We start from the raw sequence: 26,797 nt of genomic DNA, 5'->3' as shown, positions 1-26,797 counted from the left end.
TAAACCGGGCTTGTAGAGAAACTGGACCTGGCTTCCCTTTAGAAGTAGTCACTAATCAAGGCTGATGGCAAAGTGCCATGCTTTTCCCACACTTCTGAGGCAACATAACCTGTCATGCTGACCTTGTTGCTCAACTCTGCTTTCAGCTTGATGTCCAAATTATCCTAGCACACTGTTGCCAAGTTGCTGAAGTGGTTTACATAAAACCCTGTACCCAGTGGTCATTGTGAGTAGTTTGCTCTCCCCTCTATTTCCTTTCTTCATTCGGTTATGTGTGTTGTAATAAGAGTTTGGCTGAACAGCAGGAATACGCTGGCCATATTGAGGTCAGAGATGGGGATCTGGCCTCTTCAGCTGCACATTTAAAGCACCACAGTGAGCACTAACTTCGAAAAACAGGACTCGTAAATTGACAAGAGACGTTACAAGAGCACTGATAGCTTAGCCAGATGCATGAATGTCTGTATCCCATGCTCTGAGTGTGCTGTGAGCTGTGTCCTGAGTTGACGGCGAGGTCAGATGTCATTCATTCCATTAACCCTTTTGGCTATGCCCTTTCAGTACAAATGTAAACACACATAATGCACACTGAAGTGCGTGTGATTTATTTGTATGTAACCTGAGGCGAAATAGAAAACGTGTTTGCCTGTCATTCACAATTGTTTTATCTTATGGTGGCTTCAGGCTGTGTCATTACTATTGATTATTGTATACAGGCTGAATAAGGGAAATCTTCATTATACCGATGCATCTCAGTAAATTAGAATGTCATGGAAAAGTTCATTTATTTCAGAAATTCAACTCAAATTGTGAAACTTGTGTATTAAATAAATTCAATGCACCCAGACTCAAGAAGTTTAAGTGTTTGGTTCTTTTAATTGTGATGATTTTTGGTTCAGATTTAACAAAATCCCTACCACATTAGAATATGTTGACATGCCAATCAGCTAATCACCTCAAAACACCTGAAAAGGTTTCCTGAGCCTTCAACTTGGTATCTCAGTTTGGTTCATTAGGCTATTCCAATCATATCCATCATGGGGAAGACTGCTGATCTGACAGTTGTCCAGAAGAAAATCATTCACACTCTTCACAAGGAGGGTAAGCCACAAACATTCATTGTCAAAGAAGCTGGCTGTTCACAGAGTGCTGTATCCAAGCATGTTAACAGAAAGTTGAGTGGAAGGAAAAAGTGTGGAAGAAAAAGATGCACAACCAACCGAGAGAACCGCAGCCTTACCCCTCATTTACACTGAACACGTGTGCGGTGCATTACGGCTGCGACAAGGTTTTATTCAGTCCTCCAAGCGGTGCCAACTCACACCGGGAGCATATCAGAAGCGGAGCGACTGGATGCGTGAGACCACATGATTTGTCTGTCCGACGTGTTTTTCTGATTCCAGAATGAATGTCTCGTCGTCCATTTCCTGTCTCCTACCAAGGATATATTGCCAATATACATGGAATGCATTTGGGAGTTTGCACAAGGTGTTTATTTTGAAATTGACAGGGATTTTTTACTTTTATTTTGTATTTCCGGTGCGACTTGGACGCGCGTCCGTCAAAAATAGACTAGGCGCCTATATTTAGTAGGGGTGCTCCGATCACGATCGGCCGATCGTTAATGCGCATCTCGTCAGTAAAGCCGGTTTTCTAATCAGCGGTTAATTCCATCAGGTGCGTGATTTCACATAGAGCAGCTGTTACTACACAGAGCCGTTGTTAACTGAGAAGATGGGCCAATAAACGCTGAAAATTAACGTGATTTGCGCATCTTCTCTATTAACAACGGCTCTGTGTAGTAACAGCTGCTCTATGTGAAATCACGCACCTGATTGAATTAACTGCTGATTAGAAAACCGGCTTTACTGAGGAGATACGCATAACGATCGGCCGATCGTGATCGGAGCACCTCTAATATTTAGCGAAGCGGCGCGGAGTGCCACTTCTGGGAAGCTTCTGAAACGCGCCGCATCGCGGCCGGTGTAAACACAAGCATTGACTAGAATGGGCGCGATCAGCTCCGGTAGCCGCGTCGCAGCCGTAATGCGCCGCACACGTGTTCAGTGTAAATGAGGGGTTATGGGGATTGTCAAGCAAAATCGATTCATGAATTTGAGTATAGTTCACAAGGAATGGACTGAGACTGGGGTCAAGTCATCAAGAGCCACCACACACAGAGAAGTGTCAAGGGATATGGCTACAGTTGTTGTATTCCTCTTGTTAAGCCACTCCTGAACTACAGACAACGTCAGAGGTGTCTTACCTGGGCTAAGGAGAAGAGGAACTGGACTGTTGTTGCCCAGTGGTCCAAAGTCCTCTCTTCAGATGAGAGCAATTTTTGGATTTCATTTGGAAACCAAAGTCCTAGAGTCTGGAGGAAGGGTGGAGAAGCTCATACCCCAAGTTGCTTGAAGTCCAGTGTTAAGTTTCCACAGTCTGTGATGATTTGGGGTACAATGTCATCTGCTGGTGTTGGTCCATTTGTGTTTTTTGAAAACCAAAGATTGAATCTATGGACTATTGTCAAGAGGAAAATGAGAAACAAGAGACCAAACAATGCAGATGAGCTGAAGGCCACTATCAAAGAAACCTGGTCTTCCATACCACCTTAGCAGAGCCACAGACTGATCACCTCCATGCCACGCTGAATTGAGGCAGGAATTAAAGCTAAAGGAGCCCCTACCAAGTACTGAGTACAGTAAACTAACATACTTTCCAGAAGGCCAACAATTCACTAATAACATTTTAATTGGTATTATGAAGTATTCTAATTTGTTGAGATTTTTGTTAAATGTGAGACAAAATCATCACAATTAAAAGAACCAAAGACTTAAACTACTTCAGTATTTGTGCATTGTATTTATGAAATACACGAGTTTCACAATTTGAGTTATTACTGAAAAAAAACTTCCACGACATTCTGATTTATTGAGATGCACCTGTAGATTGGTATACAAGGATTCACATAACTGTATATTTGAGGACTGTAAGTGAGTATAATTACATTTCATGTCATACTAAATGGTAAGTGGATGGGATTTGTTATGTCTTGTAATGGTTGTTTACAGAACAGAAGAAAACAACTTTTTATGCAGATTTGGTCGTTCATTTACAGCCGATGTTTTGGGGGCCTGAAAATGCTTTATGCTTTTTAAACTGTTAAAACTAATTTTATTGGTACACAATATGATACACAATAATGAGGGTCTTTGGGGGACCAATATTATTTATTTGTGTTTGTTTGGTTATTATAGTTTAAGTAAATGCTTTGTTCGTCGTCAGAAGACAATTTAAGATATTTTGGATGAAAACCAGGAGGTTTGTGACTGTCCCATTAACTGAAGTGTAAATTAAACTGTCAAGGTCCAGGAAAGTATGAAAGACATTGTCAGAACAGTCCACCTGCCATCAGGTGTAACATTATGAAGTGACGAAAAGGCTTTTTGTACGAGTAAAAAGAAAAAAAAGAAAAAGACTTTATTCAACAGTTTAGCTCCTCTCTATCTCTCTGCATCACCGTAGCGCCATTTTGTAGAACAGCCGCTGAACTCAAACTGCGTAAACTCTTCTATGTCGTTATATTTGTTTTCTTCCCGTACAAAATTTTTTGTCGTTGCTTCATAATGTTTTACGATTAAACCACTGATGCCAGATGGACTATTCTGACAATGTCTTTCATACTTTTCTGGACCTTTACAGTGTAACTTACTTGCCAGTTAATGGGACAGTCACAAGTCTCCTGGTTTTCTGAAGACGAACAAATCACCTTTTACAGGTTTGGAACAACATGTGACAAAATGACAAAGTATCCCTTTAAGTATCATTGAATGGTTTTGTGCAGCACAAACTGTGATTTACGTAACCAAGCAAAAATACTCGTCCAAAAACGTGTCCAAAAAAATGTTTTTATTGTGCTCCGTGCTCTTCTTTCCTGTATATTTGACAGATTTGTGTTCTCTCAGCTGTTTGGGGTCCACTGACCCACTTGCTCACAATGACAGGGCTCTTTCTTCCTGGTTGTTACAAACTGTGAACGGGGGTCATCCTGCAGGCTTGGAGAAAGGGTGATGTATGGGACTCCCACCATTACTCTTGCGCTCTCTCTCCTACCATCTATTCTTTTGTTCAGGGGCCGCTCAGTTACCCAGCTCTTTCCCCTTTGACCTCCCCCACAGGAAGAACCAACGGCAGACTCTGAAACCCAGCCGCTCTCTAGAGACTCGTGTGTGTTACAGCTTCATCCAGGCAGTGTTAGGCCCTTCCATGCCTACAAATACTGAAGCTATCAGTTTAACTATACATATGGCTTTAGAAAATCTTTAATGATATCTGATATGCAAATAAGGCCTTAGAAATATTGAATGATATTTCATATGCAAATAAAGGATCATGTGATACTGAAGACTGGCGTAATGATGCTGAAAATTCAGCTTTGCTTCAAAACAATGAATTATTTTAAAGTGTAAAAAAAAAATAGAAAACCAACATTAGAAAATTAAATAACACTTTTAAAAATTACAAATATTGTGATTTTTATTCTGGCACTCAAAGTGTCATTGCTTTTTTTTTTTTTTTTCTTAGAATTAAATTTAGTCATATCCGATTCACATGTTCTTAGTCGATTTTAATTACGATGTACTGGTCAAACATGTTAGCAAAACATTATGAATCAGTTTACGATTCAGTCTGAATCATTGTGATGGCTCACTCAGGCACTGAATCATTTGAAGCCATTTCTCACAGTAAAACAATAACAGGATTTAAATAACCATGACAACTTTTAGTGTTAGTAGTACATTTAGTTATTTAGGTGAACAGCAAAGGAAACGGTTTTTAACTGAAAGCTGAATTGAGCACGCATTGCTGTTTCTCATGTCTAAAAGAGTTTCTGCATTTATAATGTTGTCTTCTGAAGACCATGCACAGCAGAAATTGTCAGCTCTCACGTCTCTCTCTTCCTCAAGCACGTACTGTGAATTAATAACATAAGAAGTGTACGATCAATAATAGATGCCACTATGACTTTTGCCCCCCAGACTAGACAGAAGACTATGAATTATGGATTGTTTTTTCATGGCTAGGGAGGTTTTTATTTTCTTGTTTTGCTCGTGAGATCACCCTCTTATCACGTATCTCTGAAGGGCTTTTTAATAAAAAAAAATCCTTAAGACTAAGTATTTCATTGATAATCTTGAAAGAAAAATAGTAAAATGGTTTAAATGAATGTGAAGAGGTCTATTGAAGAGTTGTAGAACTTCACACAAGAAGTGATTTTAATTATGTACTTCACTGTCATCACGCCTTTACAGGCCTCTATTGATTTCTTTTGTAAAGAGAAATTAAAATAGTTTTTTTTTTTTTTTTTTTTTTTTTAATAACAATAACAAAAATGACATAAAAGTAGCCTATAAACTTTATTCCATGTCATACGCTCTTGTCAAACCAAAATTAAAGTAATCATTTACTGAACTTCACATTCATGAGAGAAATATCAATGTCCCTTTTGTGAACACATTGTTCTGAGTTAAGTGAGTGATTTGATATTGGCAAAACTTGCAGTTCACCCAAAAATCATACTGAGCTGATTTATAGATTTGAATCACCAGGCAACTTAATGAACTCAGTGTATAATAACACAAAGTCTTGTAGAAAGCCATTGCATAGCTTCAGAAGACTTTGAATGTATTGCATGAGTGATAGGGACTATTCTTATGATAACTCTGGTGCTCTTCTGTCATTTTTAGATGAAAAATTCTAACATTTTTTTTTCTTTAGAAGGCAGCAGCTTTGAAATGGAAATTAATGGGAAACACATTTCTTGATTCTGCACCCAAACAGTATTTATTTTTTTATTTATTTTATTTTATTTTTTATTTTTTTTGCGGTATCAAACTTATTTTTTGACCATAACTTTTTATACTGGATGGATTTTATTTTTTTCTCATAATTAAAAAAATAAAATAAAAATATTTAAGATTTTTAAATTTCATACATTTTGTTAATTTTCTTCTACAATAAAACACTTTTTTTTTTTTTTTTCCCTCCCTCTTTGGCAAAAATCATCTTTAAAAATGGTCTTCAAAAATCATTGAAGATTTATGTCAGTTGGAAGTTGTACATTTCATTTTCAGGTCTATGCTCAAAAAGTGGTATGCATAAATATAATTTAGTAACTTAATATTTGAAACCATGAAATCTTCAGTCCCCTTTCATTTAATTTCCATAGAAAGAAGAGTTGAACATACAGTAAAAGTGAAAGGCATACAGATTTGGAACAACATGAGGGTGAGTAAGTGATTTTGGTTTTTTGGTGGCTTTGAGCTTGCATGCTTGGCTTTCATCAGTCTGCACTTAAGTCTGGGTTTCCATATGCTCATCAGAATGTTAAACATCAAAGGCAGGCGTGTTTTAAAGACTATTAAGGAGAATTTGGAAGCCCTGCTAACAATAATGATCAAAGTTTTGCATGTCTTTCTTGGTTGTCCGGCATGTTTAGTCAGAGTGCTGCTCCTCACTTCAAATGCTGAAGTTAAAAATGTGCTTGTTAGCGACGGCGCTGTTCATTGACCCAACAGTCACCCACATGTTCAGAGCAACCCAAACACTTTGATTGAGGAACTTCAGGCATTTTCTTTTAGGTTTTTTCAGCGTGTGTATTCAGCGATCCTGGATTCCTAAAGAGTTTTCTTGCCACTTAAGTATTTTCCTCTGCAGCATTTTGTCTGCCATGATGTGACTGACACAATAGCTCCACCCTGCTCCCCACTCCATCTCTCTCGTCACGCTGATTTACGCTCTAAGATTTTTGCTGAGTAAATTCTGTGTCATATCCAAATCCCCCTCTTCCCATCCTCCCGACACTCCCTCACTCAGATGGATTTTTACAGATTTAAGACTTCTCTGGGTTTGTAATTTCTCTAAGCAGACACTTAACCAATGCAAAGCTGTGCTGACTAAAGATGGTTGGGAGTTAAAGAGTGTGATCACAGCCACAGGCGTTCACAATCATCAACACACACACTCATATGTGCATATCTACAGTATACAAATGCATGCACTTAAGGATGTGCATGTACATTCACGCAATATCTGCATGAAAGCCTCATGTTCCATCCATCCATCCATCCACAATTTTAAAAAATTTTTTTAAATCAAAATGTTTATAAATCGATTAAATGGAGTATTCATAAATGTGTAACCATGTTAAAATCAATGAATATACAAGTAGTGATTGATTATACTGTGATTGAAAATAGTTAATATTATTTGTGTTACAGTATGTATGTTATATAATTTATGTATAATACAATTTTATGTTTGCCATGTGTTTTCACTTTCTTTTCTTTTTTTTTTTTTTTTTTTTTTTGATTATTGTTGCTTTTATTTATGGTGAACCAAAATATTACTCTAGTGACTTTTGTGGCTAACATATTGGTGGTATAATGTCATTGAACATAATTAATGTATGGAATTGAATTATTGCATGGCTAAATAAAAGGATAAACCATAATCCAATTACATCAGTTTATAATTTCCTTTCTAGTTCACAAGCCTTTCTTCCCAAAGCTTCAGTCTTACCGTTCCACTGCCAAATAAACATGTAGGACAGAGGCTGTTATTTGGACATCTCACCACACAATTACTGATTCTCATTCCAGCTGAAAAGGCCGCAGCGAGCCTAGAGAGACGAACACTGCGTTCGTTCAGTGAAGATAAATGTCTTTATTTTCACAACCGTGCAGAGGGCATGCTTCATAACTGACGAACCAGAAGTCAGTCTCAGTCTTTTAAAACTGATATTCATCCCATCAAACAAACAGACTGAACAGGTAGACGCGTCTCCACTCCCAGGCCTGTTTGGAGAACGGAGAGTTCCTTGTTTGTCAGCGTGTTTGGGGAGTTTGGAGGGAGAGGGAGCGGATGTACGTTGAAGTCAGTTCCTCTTTTTGTGCGGAATGATATGAGGTCTGAGTAGAGCAGTTAAGGGTGTGCTGGTGCCAAAAGCATTATTTGGAGTGAGCTAGACAGTAGCCGTCAAAACAGGAAAGGCAAACATCAGATGCCAAGATCTGCAGCACGCCATGACTGTAACCTCAAGCCTCGGCCCTCAGCTCTCACAAACTCAACTTCCTGTTTAGCAGAGCCGAGGGGGATGACCCTGCGGTTAAATGCAAGTAGAAGTAGAAACAACTGACCAGAATCCAACAGTCATCTGTAGCGTTTAAATAGAGACGGGTGCGACCTGAAAATGTGCAGTTTGGGCTACTTTTATGTAGTCATTCTCTTCTGAAAAACGATAGTATCAGGTTTTTGTACATTGATTGATTGATTGATTAAATCAATACATATTTTTTAGAATAAGTAAATATATTTATGTATGTATATTTATAATATCACAAATTGTGTATGTACACACACATTACATAAATGTATATGTATAAATGTGTGTATATGTTTGTATACATTTTAAACTATTTAAGATAATAAATACATATTAATAAATACAGAAATAAATGTTTCCTTTATGAATAATTATTTAAATCAGTACATTTCAAACATTTATGTATTAAAGCAATAAATGTGTGTGTGTATATATATATATATATATATATATATATATATATATATATATATATATATATATATATGTATATGTATATATATATATATATATATATATATATATATATATATATATATATATATATATATGTATATATATATGTATGTGTATATATGTGTGTATATATATATATATATATATATATATATGTATATATATATATTTATTAATACATAAATATTTAAAAGCAAATATCTTTAAAAAATTCAATAAAAATGTATTGAAATAAGTAACTATGTTATGTATTTATATTATAAATATTTATAAATGTTTATATTTAGAAATTAATTGGTAAACAAATGAAAAACAAAATTGTAGAAACAGTAAAAACATTTGTCTGTAAGTTTATATTTTGTAATCAATAGATGTGTTTATTGATGTATAAATATATATGGAAATTAATAAATATATAAAAAGTATTGGAAACATTACATTTATGTATTTATAAATATTCATAATCTTTAGACAAAAAAAAAAAAAAAAAAAACGATGCATGTATCTTTTGTTTATGTTTAAACTTATGTAGCCCACCAATTCCAAAGGCACAAATAGTCTCCAAAAAAAATAATACACCAGCCTTTTCTATACTCCCAGAATGAAAAGCTAAAAGGTGCCGAAGACCCCTCTAAAGCCAGTCAAAAGACAATGCTAGAAGACCAGCGAAGATCAGAAAGCCAGCTTTTTCAAGATTTCTTTTTTCTTTCTTCTCAACAGGGTGGACCAGAGAACAGCCATAATGACCCGTTTGAAATCATGTAAAGCAGGCTTTGACTTTGAGTTGTGTTTTTCAGCAGAATGTCTTCTCAAGACACACCAAGTTCTGTTAAAACATTCACAAACCCTGTTTATTTTTATTTATTTATTTTTTCTTCCCATCATGAGCTCTGCACATCATTATTGCTACACCCTAAGGCACTTTTGCGACTAGAAATGCAGTTATTACATTCACATTAGTGATATGATGTACTCATTTCAAGTGATATGGCAGAGATGGTGAGTAAAAGCCCAGAGAAGGATTTGGGATTGGAATGATGTGGTGAGGCTGGTTCTTATGGTTGCCCCCTGCTGGCAGGAGCAGGTGTCTCCAGTGTTATTGTGCTCCCCTACTGTTTTCAGCAGGACAAGGGAAGTCGAGTCTACCTCATTAGGAAGGGTGGCCTATAGCGAGCAAGAAATAGAGAGATCCTAATATTGCTGTGGTCGTGTGCTGCATGGGCTTTTCATTTTTCAAAGCTTCTCTAGACACGAGAACTCTGCTCAATTAGGCTGTCGACTCATGAGTTAATGAGGAACCAGCCATGACGGCGTACTCTAATTCATGACAAATTGCCTAATTGTTGCTGGCTATTCACATGCTCTGGACTAGGTTTGTTGAATGTGCAGAACCGCCATCACTGCCTCTGTAAGTGTGCATGGTTTAGCAGTTCTTCTCATCTACTGACCACTTTCATGTGATGATCATTCTTCGAACTAACCCTGTTTTATTTTATTTGGGTGGCACAAACCTTGCATTAGTGTAGGTTGTGTTATCTTAGTTTGAACCCAGTGTCTTAAAGTTTTGGTGGTAAACCATATTCTCAATGCCCTGGTTGAACATTGCTGATTGGCTGCTCCTGGAGGTCAAAAGAGGTCAAATGGCGGGACATATGTATTAAATGAAGAGTTTATCATTATATTCAAAATAACATATTACACTTGCTTGCAATATACCCCAAACACACACTCTGCTGAATACTGCACCACACAATGCAACACTCAACTTGACATTCCATTTGCAATGTGATGAATGATCTGGAAATAATTGCATTTTTGACTAATTTAATTGGACTGCTAAAATGTTTAATTTTATATGCAAAATTTTTTGCTTCCATATGATAGCTGGATGGCACTTGCTGAATTAAACATGCAACATCATGATGCAGGACTCCAGTCAAAAAAATTGACTACAGAACCACTGGCTCTTAAAATGAAAAATTTAGGAACCAAATGTCAAATTACAGAATAATTTTATAAAGATATTTGTTCATGTGATTCATTCGTGAATCAGTACCAGTTCATCTGAACAATTCACTTATAGGGCTTGGGCGTCATGACGTCATTACTCAGCGTGGCCGCCATGTTGATGGCCTCCTTTACTTCTACTCGGACTACTGCCCAGTGATTAGACGTACATTCTCTCAGCCGTGTGTCTTAATTTGATTAATTAAGAATCTACTTCAACCATGGTAAACCGTTGCTGAATTGTGGGGTGTAATAGAAAAAAATGAGAATGGATTAACTTTGCACCGCTTTCCTGCTTGGAGGTGCGAACACGGAGACCATAACATCTGAATATTTACTTTATATAGCTTAAGTCCACATTGAACATAAGGGAGGGACATTTCCTGGGTTACTCATCCAAATTTAAACATTCTTCTCTTTGTTGCTGTCCCTCTGCTGACATCAAAAATTTGTACTACAAGACTGCTGCATTAACTAACGTTCAGCGATTTGTGAAGCTAGGTCTGACATGACTGCTTACAGATTGGCTTGAAATCGTGCTCTCACAACAACCACGCTATCTTAAAAAGCCCAACATCACGCTAAGGTTGCTTTCAAATAAGGAAAACAATGCTTTGAAAACATCTGTTTTGCTGGAAGGGCAAGGGGGTAGCAACAGGACAACGGTAACATTACAGAGACTGACAGGTCTGATGGAAGGGCTTACAAGATATTTTACAGGAATTAACTAAAACGGGAAGACAGCAGGAAAAGAGCTCAAATACGTGAGAAACCCGGAAAAAAACGGGAGGGTTGGCAGCTACTAACTACACTTTTGAAACACACAGTTAAAAGGACATGTGTGAATGGTTGTTAGCACTAACGGTTACTAAACTAGCAGCTAGGTGGACCGCAGCTCCCCTTTGTCCGTATTACTGTATTCCCACTGTTTGCCGGCTTTATGATCTGCAGCTCCTAAACCCATCCATTTGTGAACTGCACATGACACTCCAATGACTTGTAGCTTCGGAACTGTTCTGAAGTGTAGGCGCTCACAAAACAAACAAGGTAGCGAAGATATCTGTAATGCAAAAGTGCGGCAGCAAATCTTCGCCAGGACTCCACTCTTTGTTGGAAATTTCATATGGATCGAAACCGTTAATAGTGCCGATTTTGTCCACATACCGGTCCATGGCATCCCTATTTAGCGTATCTGTCAATCCCACAACCTTTTTGCGATTTTAACATCTTTTTTCTTTCTCCTAACTCTGCTTCTTCTCGTTCGACTTGCTGTATGTTTACATTGGCGAGGCCATCAACAGGGGCCGACGCTCTATTGAGTGACTGAACTGATTGAACTGCTATGAGTGAGGTTGACACCTTGTTCTGAAGGATTCATTCTTGCAACCTAATATCTTTAAAGCATTTAACATCCAGGGTAAGAGGAGATGAAGGGCCCAAAAAAACTTTTCCTTGGACCACACTTCTGCATAATCTTGCCGAGCCAGTTAAGGAGGCGTCATTGTCACATAATCAAACTTGTGCAAATAATCATGAGTGTGAAGTCATCAGTTCTACTCTTCGAAATCTTTCAACCTTTGAAGTGACCAGATAGGAGGCCATGATCGTTATCACTCCAAAGTGCCCTTCAGAGGCAGATTTATCCCATTTGGAGACACATCTTTAAAAAAGAAGCTGTTCGTAAGAGTCATTTGATTGGGGTTCGGACGTTGCAGCTTGTGCTAAAATGAACTATAAAGATGTAATGAACGAACAGCACATCATGAGATAATAAAAACTCATATGAACAGTGATTAATTGTACAAAAAAAAAAAAAAAAAGTTTGGGTAGGTGATTTGATTCAAAACCAGTTTTTGTTATGCTGGTGGAAAGTCTCTTCACATTCAGATAGCAATCACTAAGGAAGTGGTCTAAATGATTTATATGTATTTATATCGTCTGTGGAAGTATGTATTGGCATACCTCCATGCACCCTGTTTGCAAAGATACATCATCAGCGTGTTCCGTTACACTATTGCAGACCGAGCAAGAATGGATGATGTTATTATTGTAATATTATGCGCTTTGCACTATGTTTTCTCACTGGTGAATGAGCTAATCTGACAGCATTGCATTCGTCCCTCATCGTGTTGCTGGTTAGCCTGTAGTCTGCACGTTCATGTATTTTGGAGGAGGCGTCGCTTTGGAGAGTGATTTGCTTTCAATGCTAACTTTCTTTTGTTAGCCTCTCTGAAATCACCTGCCCTAACTTTAATTATTGTTACATTTGTTGTATTTCGTACCAATTTAGTCACAGTCCTGTGAGATCATGTGATGACAATATAACACACTGTACTACAATTTTAAATATTTCCATTCAAAATATTGCCTCTGTATATTCCCTCAAAGCCTCTGGAAAAAGATAAATAAATAAATACATTCTGGTGATAATGATAAAAGTATTTGAGGACAAACAACCACACAGTAAGAGTAAATTGATCTGTAGCTTCTAAACAAGACTTTTAAAAAGTGTGCAACCACTATACCCATGTGTGAGGATATTGGCTCAAGCTGAAGGTCACTGCATGGCTGCAGAGCATTTCCAAACAGTCCATTGTTATGCTTGCACATTTCAGAGTCTTGGAAACACAGAGAAACATAGAAATGTGTTTGCGTAACCCTTCAGTAGACCTGAATTGCTTTTTACCTCATTGAACATTACCCTGAATTCTGACGCAATACCCGTGTCTTTAGTCTTTTTTTTTTCACTCTTCTCCTTTCATGCAAACACATGCACATCAGTTAGAATTATGCCCTTAAAGGCTCTCCCTGGCTCTGTTTCTGCTTATAGATTTTCTCCTGTGCTCTGTTTCAGTCTTTGGCAGACATGCAGCCAAAGAAAGTTCTCTCGATCAGACACTCACTGGTACCTCCAGATACTGCTTAACAGCTCCCTGGTACCCTCCCCGCACACAGCTGTGCTGGTGACCCAGTAAACTCGCAAATGAACCAGCGCTCATGCCATCTCATTGGCTGGATCAGAGACGCATGAAAAGCAAAGAAACACGACTCAGCCTCTCCATCTCTGTCAGCTTTTCTTTAATCCCATTCCAAAAAAATCCTCCTTATTTTTTCTCTGCTATGCCCGCAGCAGATCCATTTCCATCACAAGGGGTCATGTCCCCAAATAATATCATTTTGACTGCAGACATGTGGCGATTTCCTCTAAATCTGTCAAATGAAACAACACATGACAGATTAGTTCTCTCTGTTCTCATATGCTTTCCACTTACACTTTCCCATTGGCTCTCTCTCTCTCTCTCTCTCTCTCATTTCTGAAGGTCTGCTCCCTCCCTCTGTATTCTTACTGTAAATTGCTATTGTTTTTATTTATGTACAAATCATGGGAGAGCAGAGTGCTGGGAGTCTGTCTCTCTCTCTATGTCCTGACCATTCTCATGAGCAGCGGGTGCAGTATATGGAGGTCTTATTAACTGGAAAGAGTTGCCTAAGAGTCCTTATAACCTGGCTGTGAGCCGGACACTCCTGTCCCAACAAACTTTGTGATTACATGGATGCTGTGTTTGGTATATGATGATTATGCTGATGTATAATAATCATAACAATTTTTTATTTTATTTTATATTGTATAGTAAATATACACACAGTTTTTGTGGCCACACCCATTACGAGACTATAGGCATATTGTTTATATAAAGGCCAAAGTTGAGTCAGAAGTTCAAATGTCTGTATAAGAAATGCTCGTTTTCACTCAATATCCTGTTAATCCTTGAGTACCTATAGAGTAGTAATGCATCCTTCATAATTCCAAAAAGTCTTTAGTTTTATTATATTTATAAGAGAAAGATAGTCTGTACCGATTTTTCCCGGAAAAACACGACCGGCTGGAGGCGTGACGTGTGGGCGGAGCTAAAGAATCACGAGCGCCAGTAGGCTTTTGCGTTGAGAGCGTTTGGAAGCTGTGACATTATCTTGAGGACAAAACCAACCAAAACAAACCATGGCTAACAGTCAGATTCAGCGTATATTTATGATCCAGAATCAGATCCAGAGGCTGAAATTTAACAAGAGCAGCAGCAGCAACGACGTCTCTGTGTGGTATGTACTGAAACTGTATATATATGCTTAGTGGTTTTGGAAAATGACTAAGTTCCACTTTGTCATCTTTTTTTTTTTTTTTTTTTTTTTGTAAGCTGTAGATGTGGAAAGTGCAGTTTGATGACAACATCGCATGTTGTTTACTTGATGTGCTTACGCGCCGATAGCTAAGTTAACAACACAGAGATATTTGAAGCAGTTTTACTCACTGCATGCGGTTCCAACACACGATCGTGACCCTTTTTCGTTGGGACTGCATTATCCTTAAGAAATAAACGATGTGCAAATCCGGCGTCAAACTGGGGCTTGTTTGTAAAACCAGCATCTTCGAAATGCAGGGGAACAAACAAAAACACTTGCACAACTCTGTTGATGCTCTGTAAAAATATACTCCGTCCACTGGTCCCTTAATGCTGTTTTTTCTTTGGTAATCTGTGCAGGGTTGTCTTGCCCTGGCAACCAAAAACACACTGCTTTTGTGACATTTCGCGACAATCTCGCTCTGATCAGTGAAGTCTGTTGTGCTCTCAGTGCTCTGCTATACTGGAGCGCGCGCTCTTCCGGCAGACGTGCCTTAGGACCCATATAAGGAAATTCCGCTCCATCTAACGTCACACAGAGCCATACTCGAAAAAAAAAACTTTCCGAAACTTGTGACAAACCGGAAGGAGTATTTTTGGAACAAAAATACTCCTTCAAACGTACAACTTAATTTTTGAAACTTTGTCCATGTTTAGTATGGGAATCCAACTCTTTAACAGTGTAAAAAACTCAGTATGCATGAAATAGCATTTCACCCCCCCCCCCACCCCCTTTAAGTAAAAATGTATTTATATAATGTCTAATTGGAATGACATATGATGATAAAAAAATAAAAATAAGTACAGTAAAATCCTGTGAATTTAAAATAACTTGTGTTAATTGATCATAAAACATAAAAAAAAATATTCCTGTGATGCAAAGCTGAATTTTCAGCATCATACTCCATTCAGTGTCACATGATCCTTCAGAAATCATTCTACTATGCTGATTTTCAGTTCAAGAAACATTTCTTATCATCAATGGTGAAAACCGTTGTGCTGCTTCATATATGGAAACCATGATTCTTTTCTTTTCTTTAAGAATAAAGTATAACAATTAGGGATGCACCGGTCATGATTTTTCATTCATTCGCCGATTCCGATACCGATTTTTTTTACAAGCAAACTGGCTGATTCCGATACTGATTTCCGATTTGTTTTTTCTTTTTTTTTTCTTTTTTAAGCAACAAAAAAGAAAGAAGGAAAGTGTGCATAAACAAGATATTTAGTATTTAATAGGCCAAACCTGCTTTTGGTTATTGAAAACAATAACTGTAACCATCTGAAATTAACAGCAGTAACTGCTCAGTAAGTAGACTACATTCAATACAAACACAAATGGTACAGACATCAGCATTTAGATTTTGTTTTTTGAATAGGGTTGAAACTACATAGAAATGACCTTAAATAAAAGATTAACTGTAACCATGTGAAATTAAAGACAATAACTGCATTTTACAGTCCAAATACCACAATCAACACATTCAATAAGATGTTTCTAAATCAGCATTCAGTATTTTAGTTTTTACATTTGGTTTTAAATAAAAAAAAGGTCTTTACCAGTGAGACTAAATAAAAGTATGCTATATAAATAAATTTTCCAAAATGTTAAAATCAAAGAATGTTGGTGCAAATAAATCAAAGATGCAAAGTGTTTCATTCATCCAATTAAAAAATATATATAGGGTAATGATTAACATCTATATTTTTTTTACTTGAGCCAATGAAAAAAATAACTTTGTCTCAAGTAAAAAAAATATATATAGATGTGAATCATTACCCTAAAATGTTTTAATTGGATGAATTTCAGTGTGCTACAGCAGGTGATTTTTAAATCAAATTAAGTCTATTTAATTTTAAGGTAAACTAAAAATAATCATCCTAATGCAAAATTGACGTTTATTTGTGGCGTTTCAAACATGTATGCAAGTTCTAATAAAAAAAATAAAAAAATTTCAGTTTTGTCACAGTTTAGTCCGTGACAAAGAACAAATACGTATTTTAAGCAAAAACCGTCTGGTTCCGATTTATGGCCGGTCAACCGGTGCATCCCTAATAACAATAATAATAATTTGCATGGTTTAATGTGATATGAACTACCCGATCGTTAGATTTAATCACCATTGTTAGCTCGATTTATTGTATTGCTATTTTCCTCAGTTGGTCAGAACAAACGTGGCAGACATGTAACTTGTTCAGATGACAATAACCATTGAAAATCCTTATTTGGCTCTCATATTCCAAGACACAGGTGAAAATCTGTGATTCCTAAGTAACGTTACAGTATCCACACCAGTGCGATGACTGACAGCCACACATTCACCTCAAAACATTAGATTAATTCGTGCTGGAGCCGTGCCACAACCCATGCAATGAAAATAATTAATAATAAGTAACTGCAATTGCTGGTCAGGGTTGAATTTGGTGAAAAATGTTTGAGCTCATTTAAAAATATATATATTTGATGAAAGCTATGCTGAAATTTGATTATACCAAAGTTGATATCTGTACTTAAAATGAGACCCATGGGACTACCAGGGTATTTTACTCTGAAACAGAGCTATCTGTTGTTTTCGAGAAATAATTCAGACATTAAAGTGATCTCATTTGTGATCTTTCTTTTTGGTTGGGTTAGTGTTAGCCTTTTCCAGAGATCCAGACGCAACAAAACTGTTCATGTTCTCCCTCAGGTCCTGCTCCTCATGAGAGGCCAAGATAGACTGTTCTATTTTCATCATCTTGATATTCCACAGTCAGATCTCATGGAGACAGTGAGCACCCTGGGAGAGTCAAGAGAAGATGTGTTTTCCTCTTAAACAACTTGTTGATATGAAAATGATCAGAATTGACATACTCTGAAGAAAATTAACTCCAGTTCATTATTCAGGGGTATAAATATTGTTCCCTGCATTTTGAAAACTGAATTCATACCCTTGATATATAAATATTCAGAAAGGGGAAAAAACTGTTGGTCCCACTTTTTTATTAGGTGGCCTTAATTATGTAATTACATTTAAATTAATAATTTGATACAATGCATTCTGTACATGCATATTTTTACATTGTACTTACATTTTAAAATACCAGCATGTAGTTACATCTGTAATTAATTTCTGTAATTGCATTAATAGTTACTCTGTTGACCCTTCCCTTACATCTTAACCCATCCTTAAACCTACCCTCACCATCAAACCTCCCTCTGACCTTAACCATATCCCACATCAGTAGCTTTTTGCAATATAATATAAACACAATAAGTACATTGTGCTTATTTTTTGATGGAAGTACAGAGTAGTACCCTTATATAAAGCGGCAGCAAACTGTTTGATTGGATTGCCACAAAGGAGGCTATTCAAAAGATCCTCCATGCTTTTTCATTACGTGCTGCTTGAATTTCCTCGCTCTAAAACATAACAAGAACACCATACTTGGTAAAATATAAAACAAAGTTAGAATATTTAAAAGTCATGTGCCTTCACATTCATCCCGAGTCCTTTTTTGTGACAATACCCGACTGCAAACTCAGTCATTTCCTGTATTGGATGGGAAGACGTTTTCCATTGACTGAGGTCTCACTACTTCCTTTTGACGGCCAGTTAGAGATAAATGAGAGGGAAAAGGATTGACACCCCTCATCCTTCCTTCCACGGGCTGTCACAGGCCTGTGGGTTATTCGCACATGCTCCTCTCCTGCTCCCTAGGCACGGTGACACATGCTCTTCGAGCGTTGGTGTTGCATTTACCCATTGAGAGATCGCACCTATCTGTCCATCTTCTTAACTGTGAATGATGGCGGTCTAATAATAGAGAGGCCGTCTGCATGGAAATAAATGACGTTTTCCTATTCTTTTCTGATTCTCTGGTAAGGATGCAAGCCACAGGTCTGGTAGCTCTTGCGTCTCTCTTTCTCACTCGGTGTTCTCCTGGCCGAAAACGGGTAAGAAGGAAATAGAAATAGTCACACTTACTGATTAATTTATGATCTCTAGGTGTGGGTCAAATGAGGTGAGGTATTTTCACACTAGTGTGGATAAACCTGAGAGATGTTCGTAGAAGACTGTTAGAACATTTTTTTTTTTTTTTTTCACTCTCCAGATTTTATTACTATCAAGTATCATAACTCTTCTGAAAAGACCTGATTAGTATAGCATGAATTTCCATGCCGGGCAGGAACCTGCATCCAAAACATAGTCTTTTAAAAAGATGACTTGATTTCTGAAATTAAAACCATTTAAAATCACATTTCTAGGTTAGCGGTCAACATATAATTGAAATGACAGATTTAACTTAAAAACAAATGTTGACCATCTTAAATGCAGGACTGTCAGCATGTTTCCACCTCTGAGGAAACAAAAACAATAAAAAATAATAATAATGATTATTAGGCCAAATTTGAAATGGGAAATTTGAGACACACAGTTGCAAGTATGAAAAACAGTTTCATATTTGTATAATTTAATTTTGTCATATGTGATAATTGTATAATTATAGATGTCTATCCTTTACACAGTTGCATTTATTTGATCAAAAATACAATAAAAAACAGTAGTGTTGTTAAATATTACTACAGTTATAAAATAAATTTCTCCTGTGATGCCAAGCTGAATCACTCCAGTCTTCAGTGTCAAATGATCCTTCAGAAATAATTTTAATATGCTGATTTGCTGCTTTAGAAATATTTTGTATTATTACAGAAGTCTTGTATCTTGTATAATTTTTGAATTTCTCAAAAAAGAATCAATCTTTCTTTCTTTCTTTCTAGGCACCAGTGAGCCGTTAGTTTTATAAAACCTCTAACATCTCTGAGGTAGGCCATCAGCGAGCGACTGAACAAACACATGAACGCTAAACATCCATCATAGTTTCTTTTGAACTTCATTTTGAGACTAAAGACTGGAGCCTAAATCATTCCTGAGCTGGGAGGCAGTAACTGCTACCACAAGCCTGCTGTAGAGTCACGGCGCTGATTCAAGACGTACCTCCTCATGCGCACATTAACTCCGCTCTCTGCCTGATCTGCAACACCACAAAATACAGTCAGTCATCAGTAAGTGCATAGCGCGCCTCTTCCAATTACCACAGCGGTGACATCATGAGCACATGTGCTCTGCAGCCCAGCGCTGAGTCTGTATTAAAGCTTGGCGCTCAGTAACCGAACACGTCAAATAAATGTGAAGCTGTGGCCTCTCTGGGTGCCGAGATAGTCACTCATTTCCCTTCAATCTCACATCAGTTGAGTCCAGTATGAGGTAAGGCACAATAAACTGCCATGACTCTACGGATCTGGCCTCCTCTGCTCTCTAGTTAGAAACAAAGCCATAAAACCTTACGAGCCAGTTGTGCGACTGTGTATACAAATATCTATTGTATCTAATTAGATAATCACTACTTTTTTTATTGCTTAGAGGTTGCCCGTTTTTAGCCCTTGAAACGTAATTATTGAGTTCTTGGTTATATATTATTATTATTATTTTTATCAGATGTTTCTTCTGAAACTATTCAGGAACAATAAAAATAAATGGAACAGTTGTTGGCAAACAGTAGGAGTATAGAGCTATGAAATTAATTTGGATCGCAAAACTCCGATAAACTGATCTTTGAAGAATTGAATGAGAAATGGGTTCGTTGAGTTCATTATGAAAGGTTTTAAGTGTTCGCAGGGTTTGATGTCGTTGTGGTCTCTTCTGAAGCTCTAGAGGAAACTTGTGTTAGGTTACTGGGGACATTTCTGAAATGCAGGGGACTTGACCCAAAAATCATCATTCACTCAACCTTATCTTGTATAAACACATATTGCTTTATTTCTTTTGTAGAACTTAAAAGAAGAAATATACAAAGATTCAGGTTATGTCTTCTAAATGAATAAAGTATAATAAAAAAAACTGCAAGCTAATGTTCACATTTGCCTCTTCCAATCAACAGCCAACGAAGAGAACAAAATTCCCTTTCTGCATTTTTTCTTCACTTTCAATATTCCATTTCCAGTAAAAAAGATAATAAGTACTTTAATTGCATTGCATCTGCAAGTATTCAAAGGGACAATCGAGAACATTTAACTTTGAAGAGCATTAACCAGATTATATCATCAAGTCATGTTTGAGAGAACAAGAGGGTAAGGAATAAAAATTATCCCTTTCATCAAAAGTCTCAATTCAATCTCACTGCAAGATTTAAAGATTAAAGAGATGGCTTTTAGGGTTATAGTGTTTTAGGACACACGTGGGCTCTCTTCTTGACCCTCTCTAGGCTTTTGCCTGTTTGCAATGTGTTCCTGCATACACTTTCATAGACATGATCAGCTCTCAATGGGGTATGACTCCGTGTCGCCATCACTAGAGCAACAAATCAGTGATGTGTGAAATCCGGACAGCACACAGTGACTATAGAAAGTCAGTCAGGCTGAAACAATGGCTCAATAGCCTTTTAGAGAGGGTTAGACAGAAGCAGTGATGTATTAACAAGGTCAATTGCCTTGATATTTGGCGTTTGATATGTGGCAGAGAAAGCACTGTTTACGGAGGGCGTCCACTGAATGCATGGAGACAGGCAGCGTCTCTTCGTGGCTGTCTGAGCTGAACCGTCATCCCCTCCAGGCACGTTTACTTCTGGTTTTGTTCTTTTCTCATGCAGAGGGATGGAGCCACCATCAAAATGAGGAAGTTTGTGTGTGAGCGGACAGATTATCGTCCTCCAAACTTGGATCCTGAGGGTGTTTGTGACTGTTAGATAGAAGTGGGCTGTTTAAAGCACATCCTGGAGAGTCTATGTGTGAATTCAAATGCTCTGAGCTGTTTGTGGGAATGAAACCAGAAGGTGAAGTTGCCTGGGAGGCATATTGGCTTGGCAGGCTGATTGTCTGTGGAAGCTGTATTGATGGGACAAAACATTAATAGTTCCTTCCAAATCTAATCCTCACAAGCCCCTTTCACACTTCCATTCCAGCAAATACAGGGGTAAAGTGTTCCTGCAATTGTTTCCTGGTCGCTAGATTTGGCACTTTCACACTGCCAGTGATGACCCGGGATATGTGCGTGCTTTCACACACAACCCTTGAAGATCCCGTAACGACACATGACATCAGCGCGTGACGTGTAATGTACGAGTCGACAACGCTAGGCACGTTATACTTTCACTGAAGCAAGCAAACGATCTCTGCGTCAGCGCGGAAAGTGAGGAACTAACTGATCTCTGCTTCATTACAGCTTGCACATGTGTTTTCGTCGCAAATGTTGATCTTCCTTCAAAACAGCCGGTAAAAGAGTCGCGCCATAACACGCGTCATCACTTCGACACGGAATTAGATCTGGCTTTTGTTCACACAGCGCTCTTACCAGGTCGAACCCCGCAATGTTACTAGGTCCCCGACCCGGGTTCAATTCTGTAATCAATTCCGGGACATGGTTGCTTTCACACAGAAGGCGACCCGGCAATGTTCCGTTTTTTTCAATATACAAACCCAAATATTTGATTTGATGATTTGATTTCACAAATAAAGAGTTACATATTAGTGACCATTTTAATCATTGGGCAATTCAGCAGGATTTTTTTTTTCTTAAGTCGCTGAATCATTCATTTAATGATTAGATGAACAATGTGTTAATGAACAGATTCATGACGCAAATCATCTTCTTTTTTTTTGGCTTTTCTCCAAAATTATTTACACTCATTTGTTCACTGATTCTTCAGAACGGCCACATTTTTGTAGCAAATAGTTTGTGTGTATGCATGTGTTTGTGTGTGTGTGTGTGTGTGTGTATACCAAATGTCCACACAAGGATATTAAAACCTGACATTTTTGACATTGTGGGGGTTCCATTGTGGCATGGTATTGTTTTGTAGAAGTTATTGAATCATTCACTCAATAACTTGTAACAGATTAACATCCGGAATAAGTTTTAAAGAAATAAAAAACTATATATATGTTTTGAATATACATGTCAGATAAAGTCTTACATATTAGTGTTAATTTATTCGCCTTGGTGATTTTATTTATTTATTTTTTTAAACGGTTCAACAAAAAGATTTCCTCAGATTAATTTACAATTATATTTAATCGTTTTGTGTGTATATATATATATATATATATATATATATATATATATATATATATATATATATATATATATATATATTTTGTATTAACATATCCAGGACCGTTGTCAGGAGGGAATGACCCAGAATAGACTCCAGGGCCCTGTGATTTAGAGGTCGTCTTTGTATAGCTTAGACTTAAACTCATTGGCCCCAGGAGAGAGAGGGAGAACATCCATAAAAATGCTGTCTCTGGTCCTGTGATTTTTAGTGACGACCCTGGCCGCTTTTCTGCTGACTGCACTTTTGATTTTGCTCTATACAAACACTCTCTGAAATCCACTTGAAACAAAAATCTCTCTGTCCTTCCTCTATAAACTCTCGAAGGGCTTTCTTTAAGGTGTTGACTTCTGTGAAACATCTGTGAGCAATGTGTTGTTCTTAATTACAGTTGGAGTTCAGCGGCAAAGAGCATCAAGGAAGCATTACCACATCACTCACAGTTCAGCTGTCCGGCATAGCCCTGACCTCCTGAACCTTGACTTTACCTGACCTCTCTTCAGACTCTGTTTAACCAGCTCAGCGTCTCTCAGTATCAGGTCAGAACCTCACCACTTTCTTTTAAACCGCTTCTCAATTCACTTATACATCTTCCTGTGCATATTTGCAAAGCATTTTCATATTTATGTCCACTTTATCTTGGGTATTCACTCAGTAGAGGCTGTCAGGCATGATGTTGTAACAGATTCATGCAAAGTGAAAAGGCCACTTGTATGCGTTTCACCGCGCCAGATTTATTGGGTGTTGAGTTTCTATCAAATGGCTTAGTCTTGTATGGCAGGTCACTGAAGAGTCACTCGTTCTAATGTGAAAAGTTGGGACTCGGTTTTGGCTTTCTGTTTTATTTCCTCGTGAAATTTATACAGGCATCTGAAAACACTTTTTGCTACTTGGAATATGATGTAATGAAGGCCTTCTCCTTATTCCCTAGGTAACTAAACAGAATTACAAACAGCTGAGGCCAGCATCTATTTAGTTATCTGAAAAAAAAAAAAAAAAAAAGTTGCAAATACTGATTTGGTGCGAGCAGTTTTAACACTAGACAGAAGTTTCAATAACATGATCCTCTTCAAGAAATTTGTTTGCACATCAAGTAGTTTGTTTGATCAATCTATTTCCATAGTTTATTTGCATGTCTTATTGCATTAAAAAAAAGTATAAAAAAATAACTTCTGTGAATGTTAATGCATTAACTAAGGTTAACTTAATGAGGTGTTGTTGTAAAGTGGTACCTATTGGTCTTTATAGTTCTTTTGCACTTTATATATTTTTCTGTGTTGCTTTATTGTATTTAAATATTCAGTTATTTTTGTTATAAGAGAAAAGTTATTAAACTTACTGTTATACTGTATTATGCCCACTTTTTTAAAACTACATTTCAATACCGTGATAATACCGTATACCGTGATCAAAAGCATTAGGAATGAATCACAACAGGAAAATTTGATACCGGCATACCCCTATTTGTATACTTCTATAGGATGAATTAATATTTCTAAGTAGCTTTGAGTGTTGAATTGAAGTCATTTAAATTTAAATATTAGCAATTTTGTTTTGTGCTTTGATTATTTTTATTTGAAATATTTAAATAAAATAAAAATTTTATTTCAGTTTTAGTAAATTTAGTCCTTCGGTGTTGCCATGGCAGCATCAGATTTTAATACAGCTTTATTTTAATTAACAACAATTATTTTCAGTAGTTTTACTTTTAGTTAACAGTAACAACACTGATGCAGCGTGGCTCCCCAAAAATGTTATATTTATGAATTCATAAGTAATGATTTCCATTTTTTATTTACACGCATAATTTAACCATTTTAAATGCTACTATGGAATAGTATGAACAACTAAAAAGCGTCTAAACAAATGATTTAAATTTGCAAATCAACACACATTCAAGATGAAAGGAAAATATGTTGTTACTTTTTACTTAATGGTAACACTACATGATAAATTCAGCTGAAACATTTTTGTGTTGTTCTTGAGAGATTTTTACCCTGTTTTTGTGGTCACTCTTACTTATTGACCCTCAAATCTTTAATTAAAAGCCTGTTACACCTATGTCCATGTTAAAGCACTGACATCAGTTGGCGTGCGGACTGTCTGGGAGAATGACCTCAGCGTTAGGCAGGATTAGGCGTAGTGTGGCACGGTGATTAAGAGATCTTCCTTTAATTGTATTAGTCTGTCAACAGATGTTCCACTCATTATACAAGGAGGACTGGGAGCCCAGCTTAGTGGCTGCTGTTAAGTCTGCTTTATCTTCTCCTGAGCAGGAACATTAGTGCTAATAGAGTCATACTGGTTGGTTGGTTGGTTGGTAGTCCTTGTGCCAATTAATACTTGGCTGCGTGATGTTTTTTAATTCAAGCTCTGACAAACATCAGCTTCATTAGGTTCTGACTGGTAGTAGAATGCAATACAAACACCACAACCTTTTGAGTGTCCGGAGTGGCTCTTTGGACAAATCCTTTTATCGGCTTTAGAGCACTATGGGATCCCAATGAGCTCAGATGACACGGGAGTAAAACTGTACAGGACGTATTCAGACAAACATCCCTACGCCATTCCTCATCCTCCTCTTCGGCACGTCGGACAGAGGATGTGGAGAGGACTGAGGGGTGAGGAATGCTAGAAGAGAGAGGAGGAGTGGGAACGAGGGGGCGGTTTGAGCTTCATCAGAAGTTGAGCTGGAAGAGGAAGCCGCCAATGTGGGGAAATAAACAGAGTCTGAAGTGGCTTAACCAGGTTTGCTAATCTGAAAATCCCCTTTGTTTAGTGGGATGCTGTTAGGTGTTTAATTGGTCCGCATTAAGCTCTCCAGTCATGTTTTCCATGAGAGGCTGTCATGTTTAAATGAGCTTTGAAAACAGTCAGATGACTTTGCAGTCGAGAGATGCTTATTTGCGCCACCACTCTGGGGTCTGAACAAGCTACATATTCGGCCTGGGATCAGGATGGTTGACTAGTCATCTGACAAATTTAGCTTCTGTATTTTTAGCAACTAGGTTTACAGGGGAATTATTTTAAATGTAACTTCTCATAGAGGGTTAATCTGCTAATAGTAATTGATGTCTATGAAAAGTGCTTCCAAATGTACACTTCTGTTAACTTTTCTATTTTTTTTAATGCCTAAACTAGTTTGATAAATTAATTAATTGAGTCAATCAAAGACTGTCTGATTAGGCATAGTTCCATACTATACAGCAGGCAAGACCAGGTTGTGAAATGAATGGTATGTCCAAATTCTCAGTATTAATAAGATTGTGAAGTGTGCATCTGGTGGAAACTTTACTATCCCATAAGGCCATGGGAGAGTAGGTGTGGATTGCAGGGAAGTGACACAACTGATACCGAAAGCCACATGAGGAATGTAGTAAATCCGGATTACATTCATACTACACACAGGTACTCTATATATAAAATTAATGGTCAAGAATAGGGGTGCATGATAAAAAAACACATTTCTGCCCAAATCAGTATAGTATCTTGTCAGTATTGAAAAGTAAATTTTTAGTTTTACGCAGAATACATATTTGCAGTTATTAGGTCATGCTTTCTCCCTTTTTTCTTTCCAAACTGCGACAAACGCCAGTCTCCCTGAACGTGATATATCCGCTTAACCAATCACAGAGCACCATTCCAAGCACTGTAAACAGTAACAACCAATCACATCGCACCATTCCACGCCTTCTAAACTAAAAGCGACACATTGAATACACCCGGCATCCTAGTTTTCCTCATTTATTTTGTAATTTGTAATCAACAAACGAGGGCTGCACAGTAATTCGCATGTGAGTGTCATGCACATCTGGTCAGTAAAGCCAATGCTGTGATTTTTAGTACCTGTAAATCTCCATCATGTGCTTTCAGATGGAAATTATTCAGATGCATTTAATGC

At 37.3% G+C, this 26,797-nt stretch overlaps 1 long non-coding RNA gene across 1 annotated transcript in view; it reads left to right on the top strand.

The window, feature by feature from the left end:
* Positions 1 to 26,797, top strand: part of LOC113119546 (uncharacterized) — a 98,008-nt gene that overhangs the window by 17,048 nt on the left and 54,163 nt on the right. Inside the window, exons 2-3 of the long non-coding RNA XR_003294466.1 lie at positions 6,230 to 6,288; positions 23,288 to 23,435. This is a non-coding gene — a long non-coding RNA (uncharacterized LOC113119546). The remainder of the gene's footprint in view (positions 1 to 6,229; positions 6,289 to 23,287; positions 23,436 to 26,797) is intronic.

Source organism: Carassius auratus, chromosome 19 (genome assembly GCF_003368295.1).
Source record: "Carassius auratus strain Wakin chromosome 19, ASM336829v1, whole genome shotgun sequence".
Lineage (NCBI taxonomy): Eukaryota > Metazoa > Chordata > Actinopteri > Cypriniformes > Cyprinidae > Carassius > Carassius auratus.
This window is presented reverse-complemented; position numbering and strand designations above follow the sequence as displayed.